Genomic DNA, 15,424 nt, shown 5'->3' on the forward strand with positions numbered 1-15,424 from the left:
AAAATCTCTAAGGAAGATACAGTATTTACTGTCCATATTGGGTTCAGGGGTCAATGTTGCCTTGTGTGGGCCTTTTTAAAAATGATATTGTTTCTGTTTAATCTTGTGTTTATCTCTCCACCAGGAGTAAATTCCTAAACAGTCAGTGCATACAGGGTACATGTGGGGATGCTTTCTGAGTAGACCTCATCTTCAGGGATCATTTTATTTCCACAGTTTAGTGCCTCCTTACTAGAACAGAGCACTCCATAATTTTTTCTAAAGATTCTATCAGTCTTGATCCAATGTGCTGGGTGATAAATGACAGGAGGTTGGCCACAGAGGAGAAGGAGGAATGAATCATGCTGTCTCCTAGTAACCAGTCAGTAAAGAGCCTCCAGCATGTATGTTAAACCCCAAAGCACACTGACCTTTGGTATCATCCTTAGACAGACGGTCTTGATCTATATTTGTGCTCTCATCCTTCTTTCAAAACTTCTGAGAAGGTAGAAGAAATGCAATCAAGTATGCATACGCCTACTCTCTCCTTCCAAACCCAAACAAAGCCCACACACGCCGGGAGACTTTCCCCACAAATCTTTATTTGCCCTTGATTTGCTTTTTGTGTGTTGATTTGCTTTTTGTGTGTTTTGTATGTTAAGTTATGAAACAGTGTTTGCTGTGTATTCTTTTTCACTTACAGGTGCTTTTCTCTGTATACCTTTTAAATCAGCTAGGGTTGATATGTGGTTCCATAATTCAGAGCAAAGGTCGATGAAATCTCAGAATAGAAAGCTGCAGAAAATATCTTTTTCATGAATCCCATCAACTAAAGATTGAATCTTACGTTTTTAAAAGCTTCCTTTTTCATTTTTTGACTTTATTTTACACTGGCGTGTAGCTGATTAACAATGTCGTGATAGTTTCAGGTGGACAGCAAAGGGACTCAGCCATTAATCCTCATGTATCCATTCTCCCCTCAAAATCCCCTCCCATCCAGGCTGGCACATAACACTGAGCAGAGTTCTCCATGCTATACAGAAGGTCCTTTTCGGTTACCCATTTTAAATATAGCAGTGTGGACATGTCAATCCCAAACCCCCTAACTATCCATTACTTACCAATGCTGTATTGGTTTTGAATTGTACATTTGTTAAGATTATGGAAAACATCAGCTCTTTCTAAATGACAGGTAAGAAAGGGAAGAATTAAGTGTCTTAACTGTATTCTTCTGTTAGACTGTTTCCTCCAAGCATTGAGGATGGAAGGCTTCAGGGATATGGGGGAAACCAAGAGAGTTAGTGCTGGCGCTTGGAGCCCCAGAAGAGGTGCCATGTAAGCTGAAGTAGAAGACAGACAGACAGGCAGACAGCTGCAAGAACGCTTCAGGAAGCATGTTGCTCAGTCTAATCTGGTCTTTTTATTAACTTAGCAGCCACCTACTTGAACATTTATTTCATATTTCAAACATAACATGAGCTTTTCAGAAACAATTCTTTTAATCCTCTCCAAAATTCCATCAAGGGGTCTTTTGTCTATATTCACCACCTGAGTCTTGGAGAGGCAAAGCAATGTACCCACTGTCACAGAACGAATGAGATACACAGCTGAGATTTGGACTCAAACTCTTCTGACCCCGGAGTAGATCTTTTTAACCACTCGCTGCACAGTTTCCCTTCTCTAAGCCTCAAGCCTGAAGCAGTTTGAAAAATAAATTTTAGTGTTTATTAATCTAGTTAAGGAGTAGTTGTAGAATTATATGATGATCATAAAATTGTAGCAGTTCTGGGAATATTAGAAAGCACTTAATCTTGTGGTTTTCAACCTAGTTTCCAGATTCCTCAGAGGTGCTCAGTGGCTGCCCAAGAGGAGGTAGAGGTGGAGGAGATGGGAAGGCCGAGGGCCAGAGATCCAGATTTTCAGTCCCCTTTTCCAAAGACGAAAACTTCCCTCTACTTTTTTCACATTGGAGTTCTAAGCAAGATTTCCTTTTAGGGGAAAATAGAAGATTCAATACCATTCTGAAAAAAAAATGAGTGACAATCACTGAGCTAGTGATTGAGACAATCTTTCATTTTACAGGTGAACAAACAAGAGAGCTAAACAGTCATTTAGCCAAAGCCACTCTGTTAAAATTATAGTGTCTCTGAGATGGAAGTACCCTTGAGGGTCATCAAGTCCAACCTTCCCCCACCATCGGCCTCCTCTAACCTGTGTTCACCCACACTGGGCCCCAAATCCTCTGATTCTGGGAGCTCATGGTCTACAGAATCTCCCCTATCTTCCTGGTCCTTAGAAAACATGTCCTCATAATAAGCAAACATCTGCTCTTCTATAGCTGTAGGAGCCAAGTAGAATTAAAGTCATTCTTCCCACCTGAAAACACTTCACATATTTGAAGACCCCTAACATGTCCCTGGTGGCTCAGTGATAAAGGACCCTTCCGACAATGCAGGAGACACAGGTTTGATCCATGGGTTGGGAAGATCCCCTGGGAAAGGAAATGGCAATGCATTCCAGTATTCTTGCTGGGAAGTCCCATGGACAGAGGAGCCTGAAGGGCTACAGTCCATGGGGTCGCAAAGAGTTGGGCTTGACTGAGCAACTAAACAACGGCATGTCCCCACTGGATCCGTCATCACCACGTACAAACTTTTGTTATACTTGGAGCCCCATGTTCACAACTATTCCTCAGACAACACAAATTCTTTCAGTCTGCTTGTCCCCTTTCAAAAAGGTGTCAGTTTGTTTATGTCCCCTTTAAAGAGTCAAGTGGGGAATTGCTTCAATAATATTTTAATTTGTTCATTAAGTCTTCTTTTAAACTTCCACTCTTTACACAATATTGTCTTAACTCCCTCAGGGTGGGCAAGTATTGATAAGCAAGAGAAATAATGTGGAGATACTGTTACTTACAGGCTCTTGCTTACACTGTCTGAGCCACAGAGGATGAGATGGTTAGACATCATCACCAACTTAATTGATATGAATCTGAGCAAACTCCAGGAGACAGTGAAGGACAGAGAAGCCTGAAGTGCTGCAGTCCATGGGATTGCAAAGAGTCGGATACAAGTTAGCGGCTGAACAAAAATTGTGCACATGGACAAAAATTCATGCCCACCCTCTCTTTCCCCTCTGTTTCTTTTCTTTATTTTTTATTTTTGGCATTTTTTGGAGATACTTAAGAGATTCACATGAACCTGTAAGAAATAATGCAGGGGACAATTCATGTGCCTTTTACCAATTTCCCCCAATGACAACATTTTTCAGAACTATAGTACAGCATCACAACCACAATATTGACATTGATACAGTCAAGGCACAGAGCAGATTCATCACCAAAGATCCCTCATGTTGCCCTTTGACAGCCACACTCGCATTTCTCTTTGTTCAGTTCACTCCTTAACTTCTGACAACCACTGATGTGTTATCCATTTCTGTAATTTCATTATTTCAAAAATAACATATAAATAGAATCATGCTGTGTGTAACCTTAAAAATTTTCATTTTATTGGAGTACAGTTGATGTATAATGCTATGTTAGTTTCAGGTGTACTCCCCTTTGTTTCTTAAAAGGAATTCCCGACAGCAAAGTCACGCCAATGGCTTTGTATGTTCCTTCCCAAGGCAAGACTTTACTCTTTGCCATTAGCTATATGCAGAAGGATTTGCACATTTGAAACAAATAATCAGCTGACTCAGGGCTATGTTGAGTCAGTTTCAGATTACTCTGCTCAAGCCACGTCCACAAAGGCAGCAGTCCTGTCTATGCAATGGATACCAAGATCAAGCCACGGCAGGTTCATTTAAGAGCATGAATCAGTTTTAAGTATCTTGGCAGATACCCTTGCAAGTGAGATGATAAAGGAGAATATAATTATAATACATGAAAAACATGTTCTAAATTTATAAAAGGCATTATAATTGGCCCTCACATAGCTCTCCTAATGGAGGAAACATATATAAATAGTCTCAAATGGCAAGCAAAATGCCATTAAACCCTAGTTCTGGAGTGCATTGGAATTTATATTTTCAAAGCAACAGCAAATTCTCTTTCTAATAATAGATGGTTTTATTAAATATTAAAAGTGACTAGTGTTTCCTTGAGTTCATCCTGACTAGTCCTGATACATCCTGAGTGGCAGGGGAGTCAACCTGAAATGGAACATTTGCTAAAAATAATCCACCAAACAAATAATAATCCATACATGCTTCATCCAGAGATGATTATATTCTACAGTTACTGCTATTTTTGAGCAGCTCTAAGTGGTTTACTGTTCATTGCTTTCCATTCAAGGAATTAAATGTGCTTTATGTGTATCATCTTGTTTACTGTCACCACTGCCCTGGTAAATATAATTAGCTCTGCTTTGCATTTGAGGAAATTGAAGGTTTAGGATTGTTATATTTCAGGAGAGGAAAAAGGCAAACCTCACAGAGAATATTCAGCAAGGTTTAGAATTCTCGAGTATTTCAGTTGCAGAAGAATGCAAGGATCGGCTACTCAACCCAGTCACTTTACAGATGAAGACAAGGAATTCCCTGATGGTCCAGTGCTTAGGATTACGTGCTTCTGCTGCTGAGAACATGTGCTCAATCCCTGGTTGGGAAACTAAGATCTTACAACCTGCGCAGTGTGGCAAAAAAAAAAAAAAATATATATATATATATATATATATATGAGGGTAGGGCTGATAGAATGATTTCGGTGTTCTATGCAATGAACTTCAATACGTCTGTTTCATTTCCATCTTTTGAGTTTGAAATAAGAATATTTATGTTAGTTATTTTTCCTAATAATAGAATTATCATAACCACTAATGGCATTGTGCCAAGATGAATGGAAATGTGTGTCCATCTGACATCTCACTAATGGGCAGTGGAGCCCCCAAAATGTTGGGCTGAGGGTAGGAACCAAGGCCCCACACCATCTATGACACTAACCCTGCTTTCAGTAAATAGTTCTCAGACATGCATCTTCATCTCTAAAATTAGGAGTTGGACTAAATCTTTTAAATGTTCTTAGAGTTCTAATGCACCATGGTTCTCATTTTCTTTATATAATTTTTTTGAATGCATAATATATACATTTGTCAGAAGAGATGTAAAATCAGACACTATAAAGAGAGGAGGGAAACAGAAATTAAAAATAGAAGATTACATTCTATTTGACTATATTTCAAAACTAAGTGATCTCTAAAGAGAAAGATGTTGATTTGGTATTTTTTAATGTTGTATTTGCTAGTAGACAATAAATTCTGAAGCGACTGGTTCCACTTAGGGTATGTTTATTTGCTGTTCTCTTCATCAGGTTTTGGGAGTCTGTGTTTCAAATAGGCATCAAATTCTGTTAGTTTAATATGTTGTGGCTCCCCTTGTTCACCAGAGTGTTTCAACAAATCAACTCTTGCAAGTCAGGGAAGAAAAGGGCGGGGGAGTATCTCTCCGGATGAGTCTCTTTTGGTTTGCTTAGAGTCTGTCTGTAGCTGTAATTCTTGGCTGGCAGTACCACCTCATTCCTCTCGTAACCGATTATGTCATCACAAACAGAGATTTATGAGCCCCGACTCTAAAGAAACAGAAGGCAGGATGAATTATGAGAAGTTCCAGGTCTGCAAACAGTTTCTTCAATAATTAGCCTAAGGTGGGGAGGAGGGAGAAATTAACCTCACTAAACTCCCATTTTCCACAAACCAAATAACACACTGCTAGCATCTGACTGAGCACAGAAATTCATCTTGAGGTGATCCAGTTTAAAACCCATTTGTAAATTCAGTGTGAAGGGCTTAGAGTGGAAAGGATGAAGGTCTGGAAAATGCACAGTGGGGACCAGCCAGCCCCTCCTCAGGACAGCCTGGATGGCTTAATAGGGTGTCTCAGCCCTGATGGATGGATCTCTGAGATGGCCCACAGGTAAGTGGGAAATGGTTTTGTGTTTCAAGAGGGAAAGGGTGAGTTCGTCATCATGAACACAAGCTTTTGCATTTTCCTCATGCAAACAGGGAAGCCAATATGCAGAGGAAGTGATGTCCTCTTCAGCCCTGGCTGTGGCAGTGTGAGTCTGCAGGTTACCAAAGGTAAGGGCTACATCCTTCACTTAGTGTGCTATTTCTCAGGGACATTCCATTAGCTATAAAGAGGCAACCTAATATTCAACCCATGCTACATTTGTCTCCTCTCGTAAAGGAGAGGGTACCTTGGGGGCAAGGTGATAGGTCTCCATTAATCTACCAATGAATATTTATTGTGTATCCACCATGTGAGAGAGATTACTATGAGACCTGGTAAGAAATAATAACTAAAAAATACACAAAATATGTCTAGCTCCCAAGAAACTTTTAATTTTTCACAGAAATAGAATAAACAATCCTAAATTTTGTTTGGCACCATAAAAGATCTTAAACAGCCAAAGCAATCTTGAGAAAGAAGAACAAAGCTGGCATCATCATGCTTCTTGATTCCAAATGATGTTACAAAGCCATAGTAATCAAAACAGTATAGTGTTGGCATAGAAATAGACAGGTAGATTAATGGAACAGAGTGGAGAGCTCAGAAATAAGCCCATACATGTGTTTATTAATTTATGACAAAGCAGCCTAGAGTATACAGTGGGGAAAGGACAGTTTCTTCAATAAATGGTGCTGGGAAAACTGAACAGCTACCTACAAAAGAAACTGGACCACAGTCTTACACCACACAGAAAAACTTACTCAAAATAGATAAAAGACTTGAATAGAAGACCTGAAACCACAGAACTCTTAGATGAAAACAGGCAGTAAATGGCTTGACATTGGTTCAGCGATGATTTTTTGGATTTGATATCAAAACAAAAGCAAAGAAAGAAAAAATAAATAAGTGGTACTCCATCAAACTAAGAAGCTTTTGCACAGCAAAGGAAATCATCGACAAAATGAAAAGGCAACCTACTGAAAGAGGGAGAAAATACTTGCAAATCATATATTTGATGAAGAGCTAATATCCAAAATATGCAACTCAGTAACAACAGACCAAAAAATTCTAATAAAAATGGGTAGAGTATCTAACATACCACCCGCTTTTCCAAAGACGACATACTGATGACTATCTGATCTGTGAAATGATGCTCAGTATCACTAAACATCAGGAAAATGCAACTCAAAGTCCCATAAAGTATTACCTCACACCCATCAGAATGGCTATTATCAAAAAGACAGGAAATAACTAGTGTTTGTGAAGATGTGGAGAAAAGGGAAGCTTCGTTTACTGTTGGAAGGAATTGGTACAGCCACTCTAGAGAACATTATGCTGTTTCCTCAAAAAAAAAAACCAAAACAGAACCACTGCATAATCTAGTAATTACACTCCTGGGTATCTGCTCAAAGAAAATGAAAGCACTAACTCAAAATATATATATACCCCCATGGTTTTGTCTGCATAGACTTTTTCTATTATCCTGAGGAACTTCTGGCCACTAGAGGAACAAGAACTGCCGAATTTTCTCTGTAGCCCAGGGTGATTCTCCACTCCACTTGTCAAATGCATAATTTGCAGGGGGGGGGGGGGCGGGCGGAATATCTGGATTCTATGGAGACAGAAACCTAAAAATTCCAGGAATGTAAGCTTACTCTCATGGCCCTGAGTTGGAGCACTCAAGTCTCTGAAAAGGGTGCATCAAAACATTGAGACTAATGAATCACGATGAAGGATGAATCCATAATTTATCCTCTAAATGCCTTAAAATGCTGGACCAAAGAAAGTGGAGACCACAGTTCTTCACCTGGCAGGGGCTCAGGTCTGTATTTGCTTCCTCGTCTTCCTCCAGTAACTTTGAAAGTTGGGCGATAATGGCTGAGTTTGCAGTGAGATGGAAATATTCACCAGGACCGACCTGAATATAACAAATCTTTGAGGATATGGCCTCGATTCATCAGTGTGAATATATCCAGGAAACACCCTGGTGCAAATGTCTTTCTCTTTTTTTTTATTTTTCCTTAATGGGCATTTGCTTTGTCAGACTTGCATTTCAGTGGAGTTATAAATATAGGAATGAAATATTGATGACTTGTCTCAACTCATCTACAACTTGTGTGATATCACACACTGCAGAGCTATGGAAATGGAGAGGATGGGGGTTTGCCAGGGCTTTCAGGAACTGGACTCTCTTGAATGGCTCATTGGCTGAAATTCATTTTCAAAAAGCACTTTTTTTGTAGACTATTTCAAGAACCAGAAGTAAGGCTTAGGATAGACATTTTTCCCATGAAAATTAGGGCCTTGTCGTCTTGCGAATCTTTTCCTTCCCACCCACAGAGCTGGTCAACCTCCATTCATTTGGGTACCACAGGCATGCACAATAATGGTGGTTGCCCAGACGGTGGCTGGGAGAGGCCCACTGCCACCCAGGCATTGACACAGCTCTCAGCCCAGAATAGCAAGCAAGCAGCAAAAGAATAACCCAGGCTTGTTTTGATTGCAGGCAGAATGCAAATAATGCATTCCCTAGATGTTAGGTCAAAACAATCACCAACCTAAACAAAGCAAGAGAAAGAACTTTAGCAAGAGTAAGCAGCTTCTCATTTCCCTAAACTTGTTCTTGGGCAGAGGCTCTATTAGTTTTGCATGGGTAAGGCTGGTGGATGCAACCATAATCGAGTTAAATAAAAAACAGTATTTGGAAAAACTGACATAAGAGATTCCTGATATGGTTCCTTGAGAAGGACAGAACATTACTTTGTGGTATTCCTGCCAAGAATTCACAAGCAGAATCCAAGCATGAGGAAATATCAGTAAACCCACATTGGAGGATGTTCAAAATAATGGACTTGCCTTGTTCAAATGGTGACGGTCAAGGGCAACAAAGAAAGGACCAAGGAGCTGTCACCAATGAAAGATATTAAAGAGACACACAAAAAATACATGAAACGCATAATCTTGAATCAAATATTTGAATATGGACTGGAATAGACAATGGTATTATATCAATATTAAATTACTTGACTCTGATAATTGTACTACGGTTGTATAGAATGGTCTCCATTTGTAGGAAACATAATGAAGTAGTTATAAAACAAACATAATGTTAACTTAGTTTTTAATGATTCAGGAAAGAAAACTATCTATCTAGAGAGAGAGAAGAAAAGAGAGAAAATAATGTAGCAGATGGGACAAAATGTAAACAAATTAGGAAGTCTGGGGACTTCCCTGGTGGTCCAGTGGTTAAAACTCTGCACTTCCAATGCAGGGGGAAAGGTTTTGATCCCTGGTCAGAGAACAAAGATTCCATGTGGCATGTGGAATGTGGCAGGATGCACAGAGTAGCTGTTTGAAGACTCTGAAAAGTCAATTTGTCGTTGTTTAGTTGCTAAGTTGTGTCCAATTCTTTGCAACCCCATGGACTGTAGCCCACCAGGCTCCTCTGTCCATAGGATTTCCTGGGCAAGAATACAGGAATGGGTTGCCATTTAGCAGCTGACAGATTGGAAAATACATCTAAAATTGAAGTATCACTGAACTAGTGGAGAGTTCACTATTTTGTCCATCCTTTGTCATGTTCTCTGACCTAAACCCAATGCAGCCTGAGATCTAGAAGTGGGCCTCATGACCAGACACAGACCAGAAAAAGACCTCCAGTTCTGTCTCTAGGAGCCTAAAAGGGAGCACTGCACTCTCTCTGAGAGTGGGGGAATCATACATCATGGTTCAGAATATCGAGTCAGAGATCTGATAATTGTCTCTGAGATGACTGGATGCAGATGGTGTAGTGAAGATCCTTCACAGTCTCTTTGTACACTTATAATTGTGAGCTGACCCCCTTTCTTAGAACCATCCAACTCTTTTTGCTGGATTTATGCTTAACAACGGAGAAGGCGATGGCACCCCACTCTAGTACTCTTGCCTAGAAAATCCAAAGGATGGAGGAGCCTGGTAGGCTGCAGTCCATGGGGTCGCTAAGAGTCGGACAGACTGAGCGACTTCACTTTCACTTTTCACTTTCATGCACTGGAGAAAGAAATGGCAACCCACTCGTGTTCTTGCCTGGAGAATCCCATGGACGGGGGAGCCTGGTGGGCTGCCGTCTATGGGGTCGCACAGAGTCGGACACGACTGAAGCGACTTAGCAGCAGCAGCAGCATGCTTAACAAGCAGCCTTCTGGTAGTTAGCTCATTTATTCGTTCATCCACTATACATTTCTTGAGCACCATCACTGTGACAAATATCACACTCGGTGCTGGGCATCCGAAGATAAATAACACATATGCAGTGCTCCGAGCAGCTCACAGATTTTGCTGCAGGGTAGAGAGTGTGATGGCCCGCTGACAGGTATTCCAGACCCTGTGGCAGTGATTTTCCACACTGTGATTTAACAAGATAAGGTTAGGTGCAGTCAGTTATTCTCTTGTGAATTTGCTTGACAAAAATAATTTTCCCTGAATTTTACTACACCAAGAAAAAAATTACAAAACCCCAAGATGGGAGCCTGAACTGCCTATTCCAGTGAGGAATTGCCTACATGTGAGATTTCAGTTTATGTCACAACACTAATGATCCACCTTAGAACCTAAAGTTACTTTCATACTCAACCCACACTCAGCAATTTTGCTCCAACTCCTAATTCTTCTTGTTTACTACCTTACACCATCTGTCAGACAACACACCATCCTCACCAGGCTGCAAAGTGAGGGTAGGAACTGAGTTTCCGTCATGCTGATATTCCATCGCTCCATCTCATCCTCAGCAGCTAGTTCAGTGCTTTGAAAATGATCCTGCAAATGAATTGCAATTTATGTTTATGTGAAAGAGGAGAGTGAGAGAGAGAGAAAGAGCGACAGAAAGGGAACAAAGAAAGGCTAAAACCACTTGGAATTTGAAGTTTAAGTGCCTCTTAAGCAAAGCATATTTTTAATAGACATGTACAAAAAATATACTTTTCAATGGGGAAAAAAATGGGCTCTAATTTTGCTGCCACTCATTAGCTATGTTATCTTTATAAGGTAATTATCATCTCCAGCCTTCGTTTTCTCAACCATAAAATGAAATGATTGGGCTAAAGGATTTCTAAATCATTCCAGTACCCGCTGATTCCAGTATTCCTAAAAACAAAATCCTCTCTTCAGATCCTTATCTGTTTTTGTTTCATAATTTGTTTCACCATTTCCGCTTGATACTTAAAAGGACTTTGTGAAAATGACAAGTTTTCCTAGTAGATTTCCAATAAACATCATATCATATATGTTTCCTATTAGGGCTTCTGACATTCCACATGTTTTTCAAAGGTAATTGGAAATACTGGAGACAATTTAAGGGTCATTATTGGGTTAGCCAAGAAAATAGCTAATGATGACTTTAGCTACCGGACTATTCAGCTGATCATAGAACCCATTAGCTCAATTAAGTAAATCAAATAGGAAAAAACATTTAGACTTAAAAAGCCACCCACCACTACCTACTATTTGCCTTTGAACTCCTATTTTATGGTGAATTCAAATTGTTCCTTCTATGAAAAAGACCAGATCATCTGATTTAGCAGATGTAGTGATTCAAGATCACTCAGCATACATAATTATAAACCAAAAATTACACCACATAGCAATTTTAAGAAAGCAGGTAAGACTAGACCTTCTGTGTAAACAGGGCATGAACCTGTCTTGAGTGGCTTATTGCCCGGTACTGGGGCAGGTGTGTGTGGGAAGCAGTTAGTGGTCTTCCCTTCCCTTAAGGAACTCGTTTCAACTCTGGCATGGTCTGTAGGTTCAGATTTTCAGGAAGGCAAGGGACTAGCTTTGAGATGAAGATTTATGACTGTAAACATCCTAATTCTAGCAGTTTATAGCATTGAGAAACTGAGTAGGCACATACGCTTTTAAAGACCACGACTTCCAGATAATGCTGACTTGAACTTGTAGCTTTTTATGATGCAAGTGGGAAGGTCACAGGATGCTCGAAGTGACTCCCAGGGAGAAAAGAATATGATGGCTCATATTATTTAATATTTATTAAGTGTGGTAATTATGTTCAGACTATTATGCTATTGCTGGAGAGAGCTGGTCTATCGAGTGAATGTTTGAAATTAATGTAGCACATATTTTATCCAATTATAGATTCAGCAACTGATGTAACCAGTGATGCGCTGGCAAGTGCTTGACAACCAGCTTCTCAGCATGGATGCCATGGTGTAGACCCTGGTGAAGACCCTCCCCTCAGGGTGGGCGGATATCAAGCTTCTGATATGACATCATCTGACTTGCACAGCTGCTGGAAATTCAACAGTCCGCTCTAGCGAGTAGGAACAAGCAGCTCCAGCACCCTTCCGGATGTGACCTAAGCTAAGGAATAAGCAAAAGGGTGGTCTACATATACTGGAACTCCAAGACATTTCTTAAATGACACAACTAAATGCTTACATTTTTGCCAAACTTAATCCCAAATTGGCAGGGGGTGTTGAGTCACTTAGTCAAAGACCCTTGTGAAGGAGCCTTTTGGAAAAGAAAGACTAGTTTGTGAGAAATCTGCATTTTAAATATCAGCTATTCCTCATCTGCTCTATAACCATGGGCAAGTTATCCCATTTCCCCAGGTGTCATACTTACAATAAACAGATTGCATATCAAGAAGGCCTAAGTTCTCTTCCATTTCTGCTGCTCCGTATGCAGGTCAGTCCAAACTCAACTCTACTGCAGATCATCAAAATGGATGAAAATAGTCAAGTAGGTCATGAACCATACATGGTCACTATCCACTCCAGTACGAGGTAGGAAGTCTCTAGTGCTTCTCCAGGGACCTCCTAGGGGCTTCATCTCTCCCTGACATGGGCCACGTTAATGACCTCACAAACAGGGGCAAGTCTACTTTCTCCAAGGCTGTGTCTTTCCTTCTGCCGACAATCTCCCATCATCTCAGCCTATCCAGTGCTGTGCTTCATCCCACTTAGGTGCTATGGTCTAAGAAACACGACCTTTCTTTCCTATTCCCATTTCACCTTTCGCCCCTATGTCATCAGATAGTGATGTATGACATTATTTCTTATACATGCTGAAATACTCATCATTGAGAGCAAGGAAAAGATCAAATCTGCAAAAACAAGACATGATTTCAGCCCTTAAGTACAATATGGTAATATAATGAAACTCGTCATTTATTGCTGCCTATTCAACTGTACTTTAATATTCATTATTTCTATTGAGACCTATCTATTTAAACATCAGCTCTGCACAGTCAAGCCTGTAAGTATCTGTTGAATGAGTGAATGGATGTCTGATGTTCAGTCTGAACTGGTAAGGCGGCCACGGGTTCCATTTTCAGGTTTTCTAGTGCTATGATACACTTTTCCTATTTTGATATTTTTCTTTAGGTTCTCTGTTCATTTCTAAAGAATGGCAAAGAGCGGCATGCACTGTGGGAGGTAAATTTTGGCGAATTTCACTTTTGGGTGAATTTCATTATCTTTACCTGTCAGCTAACTTCCAGAAATGCATGAACTGGGAGACGGGGAGAGGAGAAAACACAGCACACGATCGCTGACAGTTGGTGGAGCAGCAAGTGCCCCAGAGTGGGTGTCACTAGCCCCTGCTTCCACGCTCTGCTCTGAAGCTTGTACAACAGATGTACTGGGGGTTGGAGAACAGGGTGCTCATTTGCGGAGGTGAAAGAGCAGGGAAAACGCGCCGGCCATGATGGTTGGGGGAGGGTGGGGAAGCCGAGACAGTGCCGCGGGCTGGTGACCCTGTTGCTTCTGCTGGGTGTTTTTCCTTCAGAAATATTTTTAACCATTTGCAAGGCTAGAAGCTACAGAAAACATTGCTAATTTACCCTTTCTTTCGAAGGCCAGAGCACTGGGACTGGCTTGCATGGAGCTTCTTGTTAATTTCATGTTTATTTCTGAGTAGGATTTAACCTCCCTCTTGACAAATATAACATCCCAGAAGGTTTCTGTTAATCATAAAATATTGCATGAACGTAATATAATTCTGGTGTAAAAAACTGAGTAATTTTTTTTCCCGGTAATTAACTGGGAGGTTTTTTTATACTTGAGTACTGAATACTTATTAGCCCTGTTTTTATTTTTAATCTTTTCTTTTATTTTTCTTTTGGTCTTCCTGTCTCTCACATAAGCCCACAATTTACATTCTCATTTCCATATTTCTCCAAGTAAAAGAAAATTCCTAGGAAGTTGAAGCAATACCTATCTATTTGACATGCCAAATACATTCTTCCAATGATCTAATGGTATATTTCCACAATAAAGATGGTTTAAAAAAAAAAAGTTTCTGACAAAGGAGCAGTTAACTCACAATTATCATTTCAGAGTTAATCCGTAACTTCATATTTTAATTAATGTGTATATTTTACTAAATGACTTTTCTGTCTTTATTTGACCAATAAAAAGTTGAAATTGCATAGATTTTTCTGCTCCTCAGAATGTAAAAAATGGGAAGCTATAGAAGATGCAGAACATTCTGACTTTTGAAAAAGCTGGTAGAGGGAGAGACCATGTCTGCTTCTAGTTACACAAACTAGTTAAGAAAAAGAATTTTAAGCCAGCTAATATTTTTCCTTTCATTATTTGTGATTTAAACCAGCTCATCTTTTTCCTTTCATTATTTTCATGACATCTAATAACTGGTCTGATTGAATTGGAACATTTGCAATGGGTTTGTGTATGTTAGAACAAGAGTCTAAAAAAGTCACATATTTCACTAATAGTTTTATACTTTTCATGAAATACAGAACTGAAAAAGGCTATTTCTCTATTCCCTCCGTTCTGATCCTCTGCAATGCAAATTAGGTCATTAGTTATTGACAATACTGTCAATTAAGAGAGTAAAATCAGTATCAACCCACATGCCTGACCTCCAATTGTGTATTTCATTTTAGAGGAATGTTGCATCAATGACAAACCCAATATTTCTGCTTATCACTTCGATTCTAAAGCCACTGAAAGGATCATGGTATAGAATCTTTGTGAAGGTGAAAGTGTTAGCCTCTCAGTCCTGTCTCTTTGCGACCCCATGGACTGTAGCCCTCCAGGCTCCTCTGTCCATGGAATTTTCCAGGCAACAGTATTGGAGTTGGTTACCATTCCCTTCTCCAGGGGATCTTCCTGACTCAGGGATCAAACCCAAGTGTCCTGCATTGCAGGCGGATTCTTTACTCTCTGAGCTACCATGGAAAAGAACTTTTAAAAAAATTATCATCATCATACCTAGTATCTGCTTTAGCTTAAATAGTCTCAGGCCCTAGCACTGCAGCGAGTGGAGATGGAATCATGAAAGATATTGACTGCCCTTGTACCTGCAAGGCAGTCCATGCCCCCTTCACATAGTGAGTCCCCGTAGAAGAGAATAATGAGATAGAGTTGTTAGAAAATGCTTCATGATCGTGAAACTGAGGAGAAATTAGCCTGGTAACAATCAGAAACAGCTTTTGTGGGTTTGGCCTTAGAGCTTGGCCTTCTCTCTCATCTGCACA

Source organism: Bos indicus x Bos taurus, chromosome 13, assembly GCF_003369695.1.
Source record: "Bos indicus x Bos taurus breed Angus x Brahman F1 hybrid chromosome 13, Bos_hybrid_MaternalHap_v2.0, whole genome shotgun sequence".
In the NCBI taxonomy this organism is placed as follows: Eukaryota; Metazoa; Chordata; class Mammalia; order Artiodactyla; family Bovidae; genus Bos; species Bos indicus x Bos taurus.